At 55.4% G+C, this 16,615-nt stretch overlaps 1 protein-coding gene across 1 annotated transcript in view; it reads left to right on the forward strand.

Annotated features, from left to right (window-relative positions):
• Window positions 1-8,111: 8,111 nt before the first annotated feature.
• The window catches only part of ACE (angiotensin I converting enzyme), a 93,322-nt gene continuing 84,818 nt past the window's right edge, over window positions 8,112-16,615 (forward strand). Inside the window, exon 1 of the mRNA XM_056863639.1 lies at window positions 8,112-8,249. The gene's annotated coding sequence lies outside the window, so the exon portion shown is untranslated. The remainder of the gene's footprint in view (window positions 8,250-16,615) is intronic.

Consider the following 16,615-nt stretch of genomic DNA (forward strand, 5'->3'; position numbering starts at 1 on the left):
CGACTACACCTTCACCCCCCTCCTCCCCTGAGACATCGTAGTGGCCGATGGGGCCGAAGTCCTGACAATCTACGGCCCGGAAGGGGCTATACCCAGTGGATTGATGGACAACATTATTGTATGCATATTCAGCAAAGGGTAACAATTCCACCCAATCATCTTGATGGAAGTTAACATAACAACGCAAATAGCATTCTAACACAGCATTAACCCGTTCCGTCTGGCCGTCGGTTTGGGGATGGAAGGCACTTGAGAGACCTTGTTCCACCCCCACCAATTTTAAGAAGGCTTTCCAGAATTTAGCTACATAGCTACTTCCGCGGTCGCTGACCACCTTGCGCGGAAAACTATGTAGATGGAAGACATGTGACACAAAGAGGCGGGCCAGTTTTGGGGCGGACGGGATACCTGCGCAAGGGACGAGATGAACCTGTTTAGAGAATAGGTCAGTGATTACCCAAAGTACAGTTTTTCCCTCACTGAGGGGGAGATCGGTCATAAAATCCATTGCAATTACTTCCCAAGGTCTAGTGGGGGTCTCTAATGGTTGCAATAATCCGGGGGGCTTACCTTGGGACCTCTTGACAGTAGCGCATACTGGGCAACTGTGGATGAACGAATCCACGTCAGTTCGCATGCCCGCCCACCAAAACTGTCTCCGTAACAAATGTAACGTTTTTAGAAATCCAAAGTGTTCTGCGGTCTTGGCTCCATGAACTAGCTGTAGTACTTCCTTCCATAGTCCTTTAGGCACATACAGCTTAGAGTCTTTGTACCAAAAAACCCCACGTTCAGTCAGAGCGGTGGGGAAGGCTTGTGCAGAGAGTTTGGCTTGGCAACCGGAACGAAGTGAGGTCAAAAAAGAGTCCGTTAGATCCACCCCATCTGGCATTGTGGGCTCCGTGCTGGCGGAGGGGAAGCTGATGTCCCCGAGGGGGATCAAATGGCTGGACAGTCAGGGCAACTGGGTGCAGGCGGAGCTGGCGAAGGAGGCGAGGGGGGTGGCGCAGTCAGGCCGACCGGCGTGGTTGGGCTTGGAGCCTCCCCCCCCCCATGCGAAGGCTGTGGCGGGAGCCGGGCTTGCGATCGAGTTTGGACTGCTAGAGTGGGTAGCAAACCTCTTTGAGCAGGAGTGAACAGGGACTCTGTGGGGAATTCAGCCTTGGTTGGGTATTGGGGAAGTCTGGATAGAGCATCAGCCAGGACATTTTGTTTCCCTGGTACATGTTTTAATACGAAACTGAACTGAGCAAAGAAGTCCGCCCAGCGAACTTGTTTCGCGGACAGTATACAGGCCCCCGTGAGTGCCTCCAGGTTCTTGTGATCACTCCATACTTCAAAAGGGACTTTAGAACCCTCCAAAAACTTTCTCCACACCATGAGGGCATGGTGGATGGCGGCCGCTTCCTTTTCCCAGATTGGCCAGTTGAGCTGAGATTGCGCGAACTTCTTAGAGAAGTAAGCGCACGGATGCAGAAGACCGTCCCTCCCTTGCTGTAAAAGCGCACCCCCCATTGCCACGTCTGAGGCGTCAACCTGGACTATAAACATCTGTTCAGGATCAGGGTGCTTTAACACCGGTTCAGAGGTAAACAGTCGCTTGAGAGTATCGAAAGCGGTTTGGCACTGGGGGGTCCAATTGATTTTAGCCGAAGGCAGCACAGCGGCACTTCCTTTTCCCTTAGTCTTAAGGAGATCAGTGATGGGGAGTGCGATTTGAGCGAAGTTGGGGATGAACCCCCTGTAGAAGTTAGCGAACCCAAGAAATTGCTGAACCTGCTTACGGGTGGAGGGTGGTTTCCAACTGGTTACAGACTGCACCTTGTCAGGGTCCATAGTGAGACCGTGGTGTGAAATTATATAGCCCAAGAAGGTCAATTGTTTTTGGTGAAATTCGCACTTGGATACCTTAGCATAGAGCCGATTGTTTCTGAGGCGTTGCAATACTTCCCTCACCAGGGCAATGTGTTCGTCCATAGTTTTAGAGTAAATGAGAATATCATCCAAATAAACCACCACTCCTCTATACAACAAGTCATGTAGGATCTCATTAATGAATTGCATGAACACCCCTGGGGCCCCTTTTAATCCAAAAGGCATCACTAAGAATTCATACATGCCAAAGCAACTGGAAAAGGCTGTTAGAGGTACATCGCCTTCCCGAATCCTGATTCTGTAATAGGCTTCCACCAAGTCTAATTTAGTAAAGATACGCCCCTCCTTTAATTGTCCCAAGAGATCCGAGATCAGAGGAATGGGATAGGCATTGGACTGGGTGACTGCATTGAGTTTTTGGAAGTCGATGCATAAGCGCAAGTCACCCGTTTTCTTGCACACAAAGAAAGCATGGGCCGAAGAAGGGGCGGTAGACGGTTGGATAAAACCCCGAGCCAAATTCTTGTCCAAGAATTCACGTAGCACGGTACGTTCGGAAGTGCTCATGGGATAAATCTTACTCTTAGGCAGTTTCTCATTCCCCACCACTTCAATAGTACAGTCTGTTTGGCGGTGGGGGGGGGATAGTACATTACATTCCTGCACATCAAAAACGTCCGCAAAGTCCTGATATTCAACAGGTAGTGGAGAGGACGAGGGGGTGTCTGAGACTAAAGCCGAGGTTGACAGAGGTACAACAGCCACCTTGTGATGGTGTTGGTCGCAATTAGGATCAGAGAACTTTATAGTCCCAGCCCCCCAGTCAATATATGGGCTGTGCCCCTTGAGCCAGTTAATTCCCAACACCACTTTGTATCTGATAGGGGTATGGTGAAGTCAATTTGCTCCCAATGGTGGCCAATGCCCATCGCCACCCCACAAGTGCAACGATCTACTGGCCCATCCTTGAAGTCACTGCCATCCATTTGGGCAAACTGGATGGGAGCTGGCAGGGTCTCTGACTTGACTTTGAGCGCTTTGAAAGTGGCTTCATTGATCAGGGAGCGGGCATACCCGGAGTCAATGAGTGCTTTGACTTGTAATTGGGGGGCCCTTTTATGGTGTTGTAACACTACGTCCACATACACAGTATCTTCGATCTCACTCACCTTCACTGGAGCTTTGGGTTTTGCAGGAACAGCTGCGAGGGTCCGCGGTGTCGCTCCACTCACCGCAGACTCTGCCCGTTATTTGACAGATCTAGAGGAGATTCGAGATTCAAGGCGGGGGAGTCCCAGTCCCGGTCTTCATCCGAAGACAGCGAGTTGTCTCCAAGTGGGGCACTTGTAATCCGGAACCCTGATGGGTTCGCTGGTGCAGGTTCGTGGGGTGCGTCTCTGACGTGGAGAGCTGATGGCGCGGTCCGTACAGGAGCAACGCTACGGTTGGCCGTGGTGCCTCTGCACTGAGGTCGCCCCCAACTCTGGGGCGGTCCATCCTGTCGAGCAGGGGCCAACCGGTCCGGCCGAAGTGGGCAGGCGGCTGCAAAGTGGCCCATGGTTCCGCAAACGAGACAGGCTCCCCTCTGAAACCGAGACACACGGTCTTGCGAGGGTAGAGCAGGTCTCCGCGGCAGTGGAGCTGTGGGCTTAGTCTGGGGCTTTTGGTTGCCGCCCTCCTTGGCTCGACGGCGGGCCAGCGAAATGAATTGGCGACGACTGTCTACCTCCTCAGCTAGTAAAATCCATTCTTCAAGAGTGTCTGGGTCTCATTGCATATAAGCCCAGTTCAATATCTCAGGATGTAAGGCTTCCCGGAAATAATGTATTCACTGGAGCTTTGGGTTTTGCAGGAACAGCTGTGAGGGTCTGCGGTGTCGCTCCACTCACTGCAGACCCTGCCCGTTTTTTGACAGATCCAAAGGAGATTCAAGATTTAAAGCAGGGGGGTCCCAGTCTCTGTCCTCATCCGAAGATGGTGAGCTGTCCCCTCTCGGGGCACTTGTAATCCGGGACCCCGATGGGTCCGCCGGTGCAGGCTCGCTGGGCGCATCTCCGTTGTGGAGAGCCAATAGAGCGGTCCGTCCTGGAGCAGCGCTACAGTTGGTTGCGGTGCCTCTTTGCTGAGGTCACTCCCAATTCCGGGGCAGTCCATCCAGTCGAGAAGGGACCAACCGGTCTGGTCGAAGCGGGCAGGCTGCAGCAAAGTGGCCCATGGCTCCGCAAACGAGACAGGCTCCCCTTTCAAACCGAGACACGCGGTCTTGCAAGGGTAGAGCAGGTCTCCGCGATGTAGGAGCTGCAGCCTTAGGCGGGGGCTTTTGGTTGCCCCCCTTAACTGGCCCAATGTCGGGCCAGCGAAATGAATTGGTGACGACTGTCTACCTCCTCAGCTAGTAAAATCCATTCTTCAAGAGTGTCTGGGTCTCATTGCATATAAGCCCAGTTCAATATCTCAGGATGTAAGGCTTCCCGGAAATAATGTATTCGGGTAGCCTCGGTCCAGTCCACTATTTTACTGGCGAGCCTTTGGAATTCGTCCGCGAATTCCCGCACTGGTGTAGAGCCTTGTCGAAGTTGCAGGAGGGCTGCCTTGGCCTTCTCTCCCAGGAAGGGGTCCTCAAAACGTCGCCGTAACGCTTGCATGAAATCATCGAGTGAGCATATGGATCGGGCCCGAGTGTCAAACTGGAGAACCATCCAGTCGGCGGCTTTTCCAGTCAATAGTGAGGCAACGAACCGTACTCGGCTGTCTTCGGTGGGGAAGTGCTGCCCCTGTTCCCTCATATAACTGTCCACTTGGTGTAGGAAACAGGGCAGAGCCTCAACTGAGCCGTCGTAAGTCACCCTTAACTGTGGTTGCTTCCACTGCATGGGAGGGGGCGCTGGGGGTTGCCCTGGGGGCAGCAAAACTGGTTGTCCCAGAGGCGGTAGGACTGGTGCCCCCGGTGCTGGCTGGGTCGGTTGCCCCGGAGGGGGCAGAGTTGGCGGTCTCAGTGGCGGAACCTGTGGTGCCCCCAGTGCCGGCTGGGCTGGTTGCCCCGGAGGGGGCAGAGTTGGCGGTCTCAGCGGCGGAACCTGTGGCCATGGAGCCGGCTGAGTTGGATGCCCTGGCACCAGTTGAACTGGGGCGTTTGAGCTTGCTGTAAACATTCTTTTTCACACATTAGGAGCTCCATTTGGTCCTGCAGATGGGCTACACGATCAGTCAAGTCCCGGTTTTGGCCCCGTAAGAGATGCATTTCGTCCCCACTTCCCCCAGTACGTCGGGTCTGGCTGACTCGGAGGCCAGTAGCCCAGTGAAACTCCTCACGGTATAGGTCCTCCTCATCTGAGTATTCTGGTTCGACCAGGCAACCAGCAAGCCGGCGTGCGCATTGCACGTCCCAAGACGGGCCATAGGTCGGAGAAAACAAGGGGAACGATCCGAACCCTGTACTTTCTTTGGGACATACGTCCGCGGCCGTCGACACGCTGCTCTGAGCGTTGGCCGCTTGAGTCAAACGTAGCTCCTCAGCCTTGTTCTGATTGGCCAGCGCCTGAGCTGCAGCTGCATCGGTGGCCCGCAAGTGTTCCTCGGCTCGCTTTCGATCGGCGAGCACTTGGTCGGCCTCGAGCTTAACGGCGAGCGCCGTTGTAACGATCGGGAGGGCTTCTTGCTCCAGAAGCAGAAGGAGCTCAGAGGAAGTTTGGGCCAACAACAGTTGAACCCAGACTGCCAGAGCAGCTGCGTCTGGCCCAAACTCCGGGGTTAGTCATTTCGCGATCTCGGCCACTGTGGCCGTGGTCGAGGTCAGTCCCACAAACTGTAAAACCGTCCGGACTGCCACATCTTGTGCCTCCTTCAGGCACACATTGGGCTCGGGAACGGTTGATCTCGGGACCTCCTCCCGCATTCCCGCCATGGGAGAGCCGCACACAAGGCGGATTGGGGCCACCGCCAACTCCTGTTGCGTCTCGTGTAAAGTTAATCCTGCTAACAAACGGGTCAAAGATGCTAAATCCCCCTGCGCCAATCGAACTTCCTCCAACAAACTATCCAGCGTTCGGAGGTTGTGCTGGGCACCTTGATCTGCGTCGGGGGTCGTCCAGGGGGTCGTTTCAGCAAGGCGACGCCACTGAACTCAAATAAGTACAACTAGGTGATTGATCTCCGCATCTGTCCGCAGCGCCTCAGCAAGAATGTCATTCAGCAGAGAAGGGTCGTAGGGGTATTCGTCCGACGGTCCCAACGGAGGGTACCAAGGTTCAGGACCCTACAGGGCTCCGGCCAGAAACCTTCTACCTGGGGAGCACTGTCTCTACTCCCACCCGGGACCCAGGCGAACCTTCTGGGGCTCCAGCCACAAGCAATTCACTCGGAGAGCACGTTCCCTGCTCCAATCTGAGATCCCGGCGATCCCTCCAGGGTTCCAGCCAGGCAGGTAAAAAAAAATAGAGAGGGATTCGTTCCAAAATGTGAGCACTTGGCCCCATGGTAATCCCATAAACAACATCCATAGACAAGTAGTCCAAAAGAGAGTTGATTTATTAGAAAACCTACAGGTATACAGAGCTAACAGGTAAATTGGCACGAATGAGAACTAAAGGCACGGCTAAAGGCCTATATGGAAGAGCATTGGTCATATCAGATAGTGATGGCAGCCATGGCAACCCCCCCTCCCTATGAGAGCAGTTCCCACAGAGGAAAGGAATTTGTAGTTACCAGGCTTGGCCTTGGGACGCACCTGGCAGGACCATAACACACACAGTCTGGCTGTCTCAGCAGAGAGCAGGCCTGACAAGTGCTGAGGAAGAGGAGTTAGCTATGACACGGGTATCCAGCAACCAACCATCCATAATGCCAACTATAATAAACTTCAGTGCTAAGGGGGAACCATTTGAAAACTGTATATTTGCAGGTGATGTTTTATAGAGAGTCACCCCAGTGAACTGGTGGAAGGTCACTTCAACACTTGGATTTGGAGACTGTTGAAGTAATGATTTCACTTTTAACAGCAGCAGCTTCTTCTGCTGGCGTAGAAAGAATATTCTCTTCCTTTGGACTCATTCATTCTAACTTGAGAAATCGTTTGGGAACCCAATAAAGCAGGGAACCTTTTCCAGATTATGAACGAATGAGAAAAGGAAGGTGAAGATGAGTATTTTCAGTTTCTCATGTGTGGACTCTGGCTGATGTAGTCAGTCTGGTTCAGAAGTGGCGCTGGTTTAATTTCCAGGTGAGCAGGGACCCAACTAGAATGTGGCCCGTGTGTGGGGAAAGGAAGCCTCCCCCCGCCCGGCCATGTTCCCAACCTGCCATCATGGCCAGTAGCATTTCTCCCGTTGGGAAAACGCGCACGTCCCGATGGAGGGGCATCCGATCCTGCGGAGAAGCACAGAGTTTCCCGGCAGGGCTAGTTCAGGGCGGGGCAATGGCGTGGTGGAGGCAAGGCGGCGCCTCCCCGTGCACTCAGTGGGAACAGGGAATCCAGTTCTGCGGAAACTCCCTGGACGCGTCTGTCAGGAAGCGGCTCGGGCTCGGCCCTCCGGGGCCGGCCTGCGCCTCTTTCTGGACGTTCATGTCTCGCCCCAACGAGGCATCTGCGCCGGGCGGGCGGGCGGGCTGCGGCGTCGCCAAGTGCTGGCGCGTGCCGCCAGGAGGCCGGCTCACCCCGACGGGGGACCTCTAGTTGGGCCCTGGAAAAGATGGGGGCCCTCCATGGGGGCGGCCCTCAATGCCCTCGGACCCGGCGTCGGCCGAGCGCGCGGCTCGGGACGCGCCTGAGTGCCGGGGGAGAGGCCAGGCGCCGCTCGGAGCGCCCCGGGGCCGGAGGAGGAAGGCGGCCAAAGGCCCCGCGCGCCGCCCAGGCCGGAGCGCCCCCGAGGCAGCCCCCCTCCCCTCCCCGGGCGCTTGACCGCCGCGCTCCGGCCACCGGGGGACGGGACGGGACGGGAGGGCGGCGCGGCGCGTGGCCCTGCGGGGGTGGGGCTCCCCTGGGCGCCGCCGCCCTCCCTCCTTCCCTCCCTCCCTCCCTCCCTCGCGGGGCCTCCTGCGGCCAGCGGACTTCGGCCCGGCTTGGCTGCGCAGGGCGCCTCCCCGGGCAGCGGCAGAGGCGCGGGGCGCGAGGGCTGCGCTGCCGCCGCCACACACCCGCCGGCCTCGCTGCGGCCGAGATGGCTGGGCGCGCCTGCCCGCCCCCCGCCTTGCTGCCCCTGCTGCTGCTGCTGCTGCCCCTGCTGCGGGCGGCGCCGCCCGACCCCCCGCACAGCGAGGCGGGCGCGCGCCTCTTCGCCGCCGCCTACAACGGCACGGGCGAGGGCGTCTTCTTCCGCAGCGTCTCGGCCAGCTGGGCCTACAACACCAACCTCACCCGCTTCAACGCCCAGCAGCAGGTGAGGCCGCCCGAGCCGCGCAGCCCGCGCACCTGGGCTCCGGCCGCTTGGCGCGCCTCCGCCGCCCCCGCCCGGCCGGCCAGCCAGCCAGCCAGCCAGGCAGGCAGGCAGGGCGGGCAGCGAGAGGACGCGCCGGGCCCGGGCGCGGGGGAGCAGCCCGAGCAGCGGAGCTCTGCAGAGCCGGCCGGGCCGGAGCGCTGCCCGCCGCTCCCTTGGGCACAGGCCGGCGGCGCGGCCCCACCGCGCTCGCGCGCGCCCCGCGCCGGCTGAGCCGGGTTCCGCAGCGCCCCCACGAAGGGCTCGGCGGGCCTGCCTCGCAGGGCGGCCGCGGGGGGGGGGGACGGACGAGGGGAGCGGAGGGTCTCCCCGGGCGCTTGTTTTCATCGAATCCGAGAGGTGGAAGGGCCCGCCAGGGTCATCTAGCCCAACCCCCTGCACAAGGCAGGAAAGTCGCCACGACCTCCTTGGCCGCGCGGCACAAAGTCGGCCTTGGGGGTCCGTCAAGGTCTGTCTGGCTCCCCAGAGAGGGGTCTCTCACCACCGGCTTTCTCCCCCCCCCCTTGGCCATCAAGTCACAGCTGACTGATGGTGGCCCCTGGTGGGGGTTGTGAGGCAAGAGGGGCTGGGAATTGGTTTGCCCTGGCCTCTGCCTCTTGTGTCCCGACCCTGGCGTTCCTGGGAGGTCTCCCATGCAAATACTTGCCAGCCAGGGTGCGGCTGGCCCATGGTCACCCAGCAAGTTCCCGTGGAAAGGGGAGGGATTCCAACCTCAGTTTCCCAGGTCCTGGTCCAACACCTTGACCACTACACCACACTGGCTCTCCCAGCCAGGGATTGAACCGGGGACCTTCTGCAAGCAAAACAGCAGGTGCTTGAGGACCGAGCCGTGGCCCCCACCCACTCCAGGTTATGTTATCCTCAGCCGTTCCGCTGCTCTCTGCCCAGGTTGTTGTTGTTTTTGGGGGGCGTGCCCCTATGGAAAAGCAGGCAGTGGGCAGGTGGACACCGTCAGGTGAGGTTAAATGCAAAGGGCAGCTGCAGACGGAGGGGGGTGGCTTTTGCTTTGGGGTTTCCAGCAACCATCTCTCTCTGCGGTGTTACCACTGTATAAGTGTTGAGGGGTGGGGAGTAATTCCCCTTCCTGTTGCCTGTGAACAGGCCACCGCCTCTAATTCCAGGCTCACTTTGGAGGCAGGGTTCGAGAGGCACCCACCCGTGCCTGTGCTGGGTCTTACCAAGATGGCTAAGGGAAAGGGCCTCTTGTCACAGAGCAAGCCAAGCAGCCCTTTCTGCAGCACTGACCTTCCATCCTTGTGCAGGAAGGAGAAATTTCATGGCAGTAGTAGAGGAGAAAGGCTTTGGGGGCAGGCATTACTTCTGCTGGCAACGGGCCAAGGGGCTGCTGCTCTAGGGGAGCACTTTTGTTTATCTCCACTGCAGGAGAGAGAGCCAGTGTGGTGTGGTGGTTAAGAGCGGTGGTTTGGAGCAGTGGACTCTGATCTGGAGAACTGGGTTTGATTCCCCACTCCTCCACATGAGCGGCAGAGGCTAATCTGGTGAACTGGGTTGGTTTCCCCATTCCTCCTCATGAAGCCTGCTGGGTGACCTTGGGCTAGACACAGCTGTCTTAGAGCTCTCTCAGCCCCACCTACCTCACAGGGTATCTGTTGTAGGGAAGGGAAGGCGATTGTAAGCCAGTTTGATTCTGCCTTAAGCGGTAGAGAAAGTCGGCATATAAAAACCAACTCTTCTTCTTCCTCTTCCTCTTCGTCGTCTTTTTGTCTCCAACACCTGATACAGGATACTAGGGGGTTGTTCACTCAGCTCCATTTCAGCCCCCCTCGTCTGTCATTTTCTGATAAAAAGGAGGAAATTATTTTCTTTCTTTCACCACATCTGAGGAAGTGAGCTCAGACTCACGGAAGGTCATATTGGAACTGAAAGATGGTTAGTCTTTAAGGTGCCACTGGACTCCCGTTTTGTTTTACTGCAATAGCTAAACATGGCCGCCCTCTGGAATAGCCTGTGAAAGGTCAGCCAAGAAGGCTGGGGGGTAGGGGGGAACTTTTGCCAACTGAGGAGCTGTGGCTGGATTCAACCCAAGAGATGGAGGGAGGCAGGAAATGCCCTGCTGTGTGTGTGTGTGTGTTTGAGTTTGTGAGTGAGTGAGAAGCCCTTCTTGACTCCAGTGAGCTACAGCTGAGGCATCACACAGTCATAGAGAACCCCTCATACATGTATCCAGCTCTGTTGCATCCAGGGTTTCTGGTTCTGCCACTCTTTTCAGAGTTGCCTCTAATAGTTAAAAACCTTCTTTGATTATTGGGCCATTCTGTGTCTGCCTAGTTTGTAGGGGCTGATTCTTGCACCCACAGTCAGCTGTAAGATGTCCAGCTTGCCTCCCACGGGTGTGTTGTACACATGCTCTTTGTTGAGCACATGGCTCACGTATGTTCTTGGGAGAAGTGCATGAATGCTTAAATAAGCCTGGTTATTCTGACTGTGGAACCTCCTCAGGAAACTGGCTTTATCAGGCAACCAGGCAGGAGCTAATCTGTTGTGACACCCTTGGCCCGTGCATGCTCAGCCCGCCTTTCTGCCTTCTTACGTGAGGGCTTCAACAAGCACTGGAGATGCAGTTCTTGCATGAGCCCCGGACTGTCGTTCCTGCGTTACTTGGGCCTTCAGCAGTTCTCCTGTGGAAACAGGATCTCTCTCCCCCCCCCCCCACACACACACCTTTTTCTGACCCATTCAAATCAGAGGGAGAGTTCAATATACTGAGAACTGGAGCTTTCATTTTTTTAAAATGGCAGACTTTCCACGGAGCTCATGCCGGTAAGATAGCAGGTGAGCAACAGGCGAAAAACTGGGAGGGGGCAATGCAATGGGGAGGTTCAGATGCCCCACCTATCTCCTTGTTTCCAGCCATATTTAGCAGGAACAGAATAAATGATGCAGAGTAAACCAAAACAGGTAGATGTGTTTTTCATCATGTGTTGGGGTTGCAGATTTTCTCTCTTTTGACACAGAACCTGATGGTTTTTTAGTGGGGCAGGCATACAGTGCCCAAGATACATCTTCAGCGGGTGCCCTCCCTCTTCCACTCATTTTCTTTTGTCCAGACGCAAAACCTCTTTAGTCCCACTGATTTCAGCAAGATGCATCTAAATGAGTTTGTGCCCTGGAGTTGCTCTTGCTCCTGGTTAGAGTCAGTTCTCTCTTGGGACCGTGGCAGGAAGCCCAGCTCCCACTACCTTTACAGAGGTGGAGAGGCAGGGGACAGGTGTGTTCTTGGATCCGTTAGGATGGGATGGCTCCACAGTGCAGCTGCTCATGCGACCTGGTGATTTTGAGCTGGGTTGTTGAGCGGAGGCTAAAAGGCTAGCTGAAGTCAGCATGGCTCTGAATCCCAGATTAGTGCTTCCAGCAAACCAGAATATGCTGGGAGGTCAGTGTCCAAAAGTGAATCAAATGGAGGTTTGTTGTGGCATTTGAATGGAATCAATAATAATAAAGAACAGAAGACAACCCCAAGTGTCTTCAAGGAGGAATTCCTCAAGCTGCCCACAAGGAGGGCCGCTGCGTTCACCACGTTCACAGCAGTAGCCCCTGCCCTCACACTTGGTACTCTAGGAGCTCTCAGGAGGGTCCCCTCCATGCTGGGTCACTGCCCTCCATGCTGTTGTATTTCAGGAAGTGGTTCAGGATGCCACTCAGGAGCAGGCACATGTGGTTTCAGCAAACTGACATGAAAGACAGGATGGATCCGTCGGAGTGACTTTGGGAGCGAATGTTCTACAGTCACTGGGTTAATGATACGAGCAATGGGGAAAGGACCCACGTATTTGGCACTGAGTTTGTTACATGGGCGGTTGGACCTTAAGTTCTTGGTGGACAAATAGACCATGTCCCCCACTGAGTAGTCTTTGCCTGGCGAGCGATGTTTATCAGCTTGAGCCTTGTATTTAGCTCGCTCCAGATTTCGTACCAGCCAAGGCCAGGTTGTCTGAATCGTGTGGACCCAGTCAGCAACACTTTCACCCCCCTCCACCCTGGAGACATTGTTATGGCTTATGGGCCCAAAGTCTTGCCCATAAACGACCGGAAAGGGGCTAAAACCAGTGGATTGATGCACAGCATTATTGTACACATATTCAGCAAAGGGTAACAATTCAACCCAATCATCTTGATGATAGTTAACAGCGTAAGTAGCATTCCAGTACAGCATTCACTCGTTCGGTTTGGCCATTGGTTTGGGGGTGGAAAGCACTCGAGAGACCTTGTTCTACCCCCACTAATTTTAAGAAAGCTTTCTAAAATTTAGCTACGTAGCTACTTCCGCGGTCGCTTATCACATTGCACGGAAAGGAATGTAGACGGAAGACGTGACACAAAGAGGCGGGCCAGTTTTGGGGCGGATGGGATACCTGCGCAAGGGATGAGATGCACCTGTTTAGAGAACAGGTCCGTGATTACCCAAAGTACAGTTTTTCCCTCGCTGAGGGGGAGGTCAGTCATAAAATCCATAGCAATCACTTCCCAAGGTCTAGTGGGGGTCTCTAACGGTTGCAATAATCCGGGCGGTTTTCCTGGGGCTCTTTTGACCGTAGCACAGACTGGGCAACTGCGAATGAATGAATCCACGTCAGTTCGCATGCCTGCCCACCAAAACTGCCTCCGTAACAAAAGCAATGTTTTAAAAACCCAAAGTGTCCCGCGGTCTTGGCTCCATGGACTAGCTGTAGGACTTCTTTCCGGAGCGCCTTAGGCACATACAGCTTAGAGTCTTTGTACCATAAATCTCCATGTTCAGTTAGAGCGGAGGGGAGGGCTTGCCTAGAGAGTTCGACTTGGTAAGGGGAACGAAGTGAGGCCCAAAAAGAGTCTGTGAGATTCAGCCTATCCAGCGGTGTGGACTCCGTGCTGGAGGGAGGGGACGTCCCCGAGGGGGGTTGGACGGTTGGATTGTCAGAGTGGCTGGATGCCGGCGGGGCTGGCGAAGGAGGCGAGGGGGGTGGCGCGGCCGGGCTGATTGGCGTGGTTGGGCTTGAAGTGCCCCCCCTTGTGGGGGTTGCGGTGGGAGCTGGGCTTGCAGTCGGGTTTGGACTGCTAGAGTGGGCAGCAAACCCCTTTGAGCAGGAGTGAACAGGGACGAAACGGAACTGAGCAAAGACGTCCGCCCAGCGAACTTGTTTCACGGACAGTTTACGGGCCCCCGTGAGTGCCTCCAGGTTCTTGTGATCACTCCATACCTCAAAAGGGACTTTAGACCCCTCCAAAAACTGTCTCCACACCCTAAGGGCATGGTGGACGGCAGCCGCTTCCTTTTCCCAGATTGGCCAGTTGAGCTGAGATTGCGCGAACTTCTTAGAGAAGTAAGCGCATGGATGCAGAAGACCATCTCTCCCCTGCTGTAAAAGTGCACCCCCATTGCCACGTCTGAGGCGTCAACCTGAACTATAAACATCTGATCAGGATCGGGGTGCTTTAATACTGGTTCAGAGGTAAACAGTCGCTTGAGAGTATCAAAGGCAGTTTGGCACTGGGGGGTCCAGTTGATTTTAGCTGAAGGCAACATGGCGGCGTTGCCTTTTCCCTTAATCTTAAGGAGATCCGTGATGGGGAGTGCGATTTGAGCGAAATTGGGGATGACCCCCCTGTAGAAGTTAGCAAACCCCAGAAATTGTTGAACCTGCTTACGGGTGGAGGGTGGTTCCCAATCGGTTACCGACTGCACCTTGTCAGGATCCATGGTAAGTCCGTGGCGCAACATTATACAGCCCAGGAAGGTTAACTGTTTTTGGTGAAATTCACACTTAGACACCTTAGCATAGAGCTGATTGTCTCTGAGGCGTTGCAGTACTTCCCTTACCAAGGCAACGTGTTCGTCCATAGTTTTAGAGTAAATAAGAATATCATCCAAATAAACCACCACGCCCCTGTACAGCAAGTCATGTAGGATCTCATTAATGAATTGCATGAAGACCCCGGGGACCCCTTTTAAACCGAAAGGCATCACTAAGAATTCATACATGCCAAAGCAACTGGAAAAGGCTGTGAGAGGCAAATCTCTCTCACGAATCCTGATCCTGTAGTAGGCTTCCACCAAGTCAAGTTTTGTAAAGATACGACTTTCCTTTAATTGTCCCAAGAGATCCGAGATCAGAGGGATGGGGTAGGCATTGGATTGGGTGACTGCATTGAGTTTTCGGAAGTCGATGCATAAGCGCAAATCACCCGTCTTTTTGCGCACAAAGAAGGCAGGGCCGAAGAGGGGGCGGTAGACGGCCAGATGAAACCCCTCGCCAAATTTTTGTCCAGGAATTCACGTAGCATGGTACGTTCGGTAGCTCTCATAGGGTAAATCTTACTTTTGGGCAGTTTTTCATTTCCCACCACTTCAATAGCACAGTCTGTCCGGCAGTGGGGGGGCAGTACATCACATTCCTGTACATCAAAAACGTCCGAAAAGTCTCGATATTCAATAGTTAGAGGAAAGGACGAGAGGGGGTCTGCGAATAAAGCCGAGGCTGACGGAGGTGTGACAGCTACCTCGAGACGATGTTGATCGCAATTAGGACCGGAGAATTTTATAGTTCTAACCCCCCAGTCAATACTAGGGCTGTGCCCTTTGAGCCAGTTAATTCCCAATACCACGTCATATCTGATAGGGGCTATGGTAAAGTCAATTTGTTCCCAGTGGTGGCCAATGCCCATCGCCAACCCGCGAGTGCGACGATCCACTGGGCCCCCTTTAAAGTCGCTGCCATCCATCTGGGTGAACTGGATGGGAGCGGGCAAGGTCTCTGACTTGGCTTTGAGTGCTTTGAAAGTGGTTTCATTGATCAGGGAGCGGGCACACCCGGAGTCTATGAGTGCTTTAACTTGTAACTGGGGGCCCCCGTTATGGCGTTGTAACACTACGGCCACATACACAGTCTCTTCGATCTCACTCACCTTCACAGGAGCTTTGGGTTTTGCAGGACAAGCTGCGAGGATCTGCGGTGTCGCTCCACTCACCGCAGTCTTTGCCCGTTATTTGACAGATCTAGAGGAGATTCGAGATTCAAGGCGGGGGAGTCCCAGTCCCGGTCTTCATCCGAAGACAGCGAGTTGTCTCCAAGTGGGGCACTTGTAATCCGGAACCCTGATGGGTTCGCTGGTGCAGGTTCGTGGGGTGCATCTCCGACGTGGAGAGCTGATGGCGCGGTCCGTACAGGAGCAGCGTTACGGTTGGCCGTGGTGCCTCTGCGCTGAGGTCGCCCCCAACTCTGGGGCGGTCCATCCTGTCGAGCAGGGGCCAACCGGTCCGGCCGAAGTGGGCAGGCGGCTGCAAAGTGGCCCATGGTTCCGCAAACGAGACAGGCTCCCCTCTGAAACCGAGACACACGGTCTTGCGAGGGTAGAGCAGGTCTCCGCGGCAGTGGAGCTGTGGGCTTAGTCTGGGGCTTTTGGTTGCCCCCCTCCTTGCCTCGACGGCGGGCCAGCAAAATGAATTGGCGACGACTCTCCACTTCCTCGGCCAGTAGAATCCATTCTTCAAGAGTGTCTGGGTCTCGTTGCATATAAGCCCAGTTCAATATCTCAGGATGTAAGGCTTCCCGGAAATAATGTTTTCGGGTAGCCTCGGTCCAGTCCACTATTTTACTGGCGAGCCTCTGGAATTCGCCCGCTAATTCCCGCACTGGTGTAGAGCCTTGTTGAAGTTGTAGGAGGGCTGCCTTGGCCTTTTCTCCCAGGAAAGGATCCTCAAAACGGCGCCGTAACGCTCGCATGAACTCGTTGAGTGAGCGTATGGATCGGGCCCGAGTGTCAAACTGGAGGACCATCCAGTCGGCGGTTTTTCCAGTCAAGAGGGAGGCAGCGAAGCATACCCGGCTGTCTTCGGTGGGGAAGTGTTGTCCCTGTTCCCGCATATAACTGTCCACTTGGTGTAGGAAGCAGGGTAGGGCTTCCACTGAGCCGTCGTTGGTCACTCTCAACTGAGGTTGTTTCCATTGTACGGAAAGGGGCGCTTGCGGTTGCCCTGGAAGCGGTAGAACCGGTGCTCCTGGGGCCGGTAAAACCGGCGCTCCGGGGGCTGGCAAAACAGGTGCTCCGGGCGCCGGCAAAACAGGTGCTCCAGGAACCGGCTGAGTTGGCAGTCTCGGAGGGGGGAGAAGTGGTGCCCCCAGCGGTGGAAGCTGCGGTCGTGGGGCCGGCAGAGTTGGCTGAGTTGGTACCGGTTTGACTGGGGTAGTCTGGGCTTGTTTTCTCGAAGCAATTGTTCCATTTGGTCCTGCAGACGGGCCACACGATCAATCAAGTCCCGGTTTTGGCCCCGCAAGAGACGCATTTCATCCCCAGCTTCCCCCATGCGTCGG

The sequence above is a fragment of the Euleptes europaea genome, chromosome 18 (genome assembly GCF_029931775.1).
Source record: "Euleptes europaea isolate rEulEur1 chromosome 18, rEulEur1.hap1, whole genome shotgun sequence".
NCBI lineage: Eukaryota > Metazoa > Chordata > Lepidosauria > Squamata > Sphaerodactylidae > Euleptes > Euleptes europaea.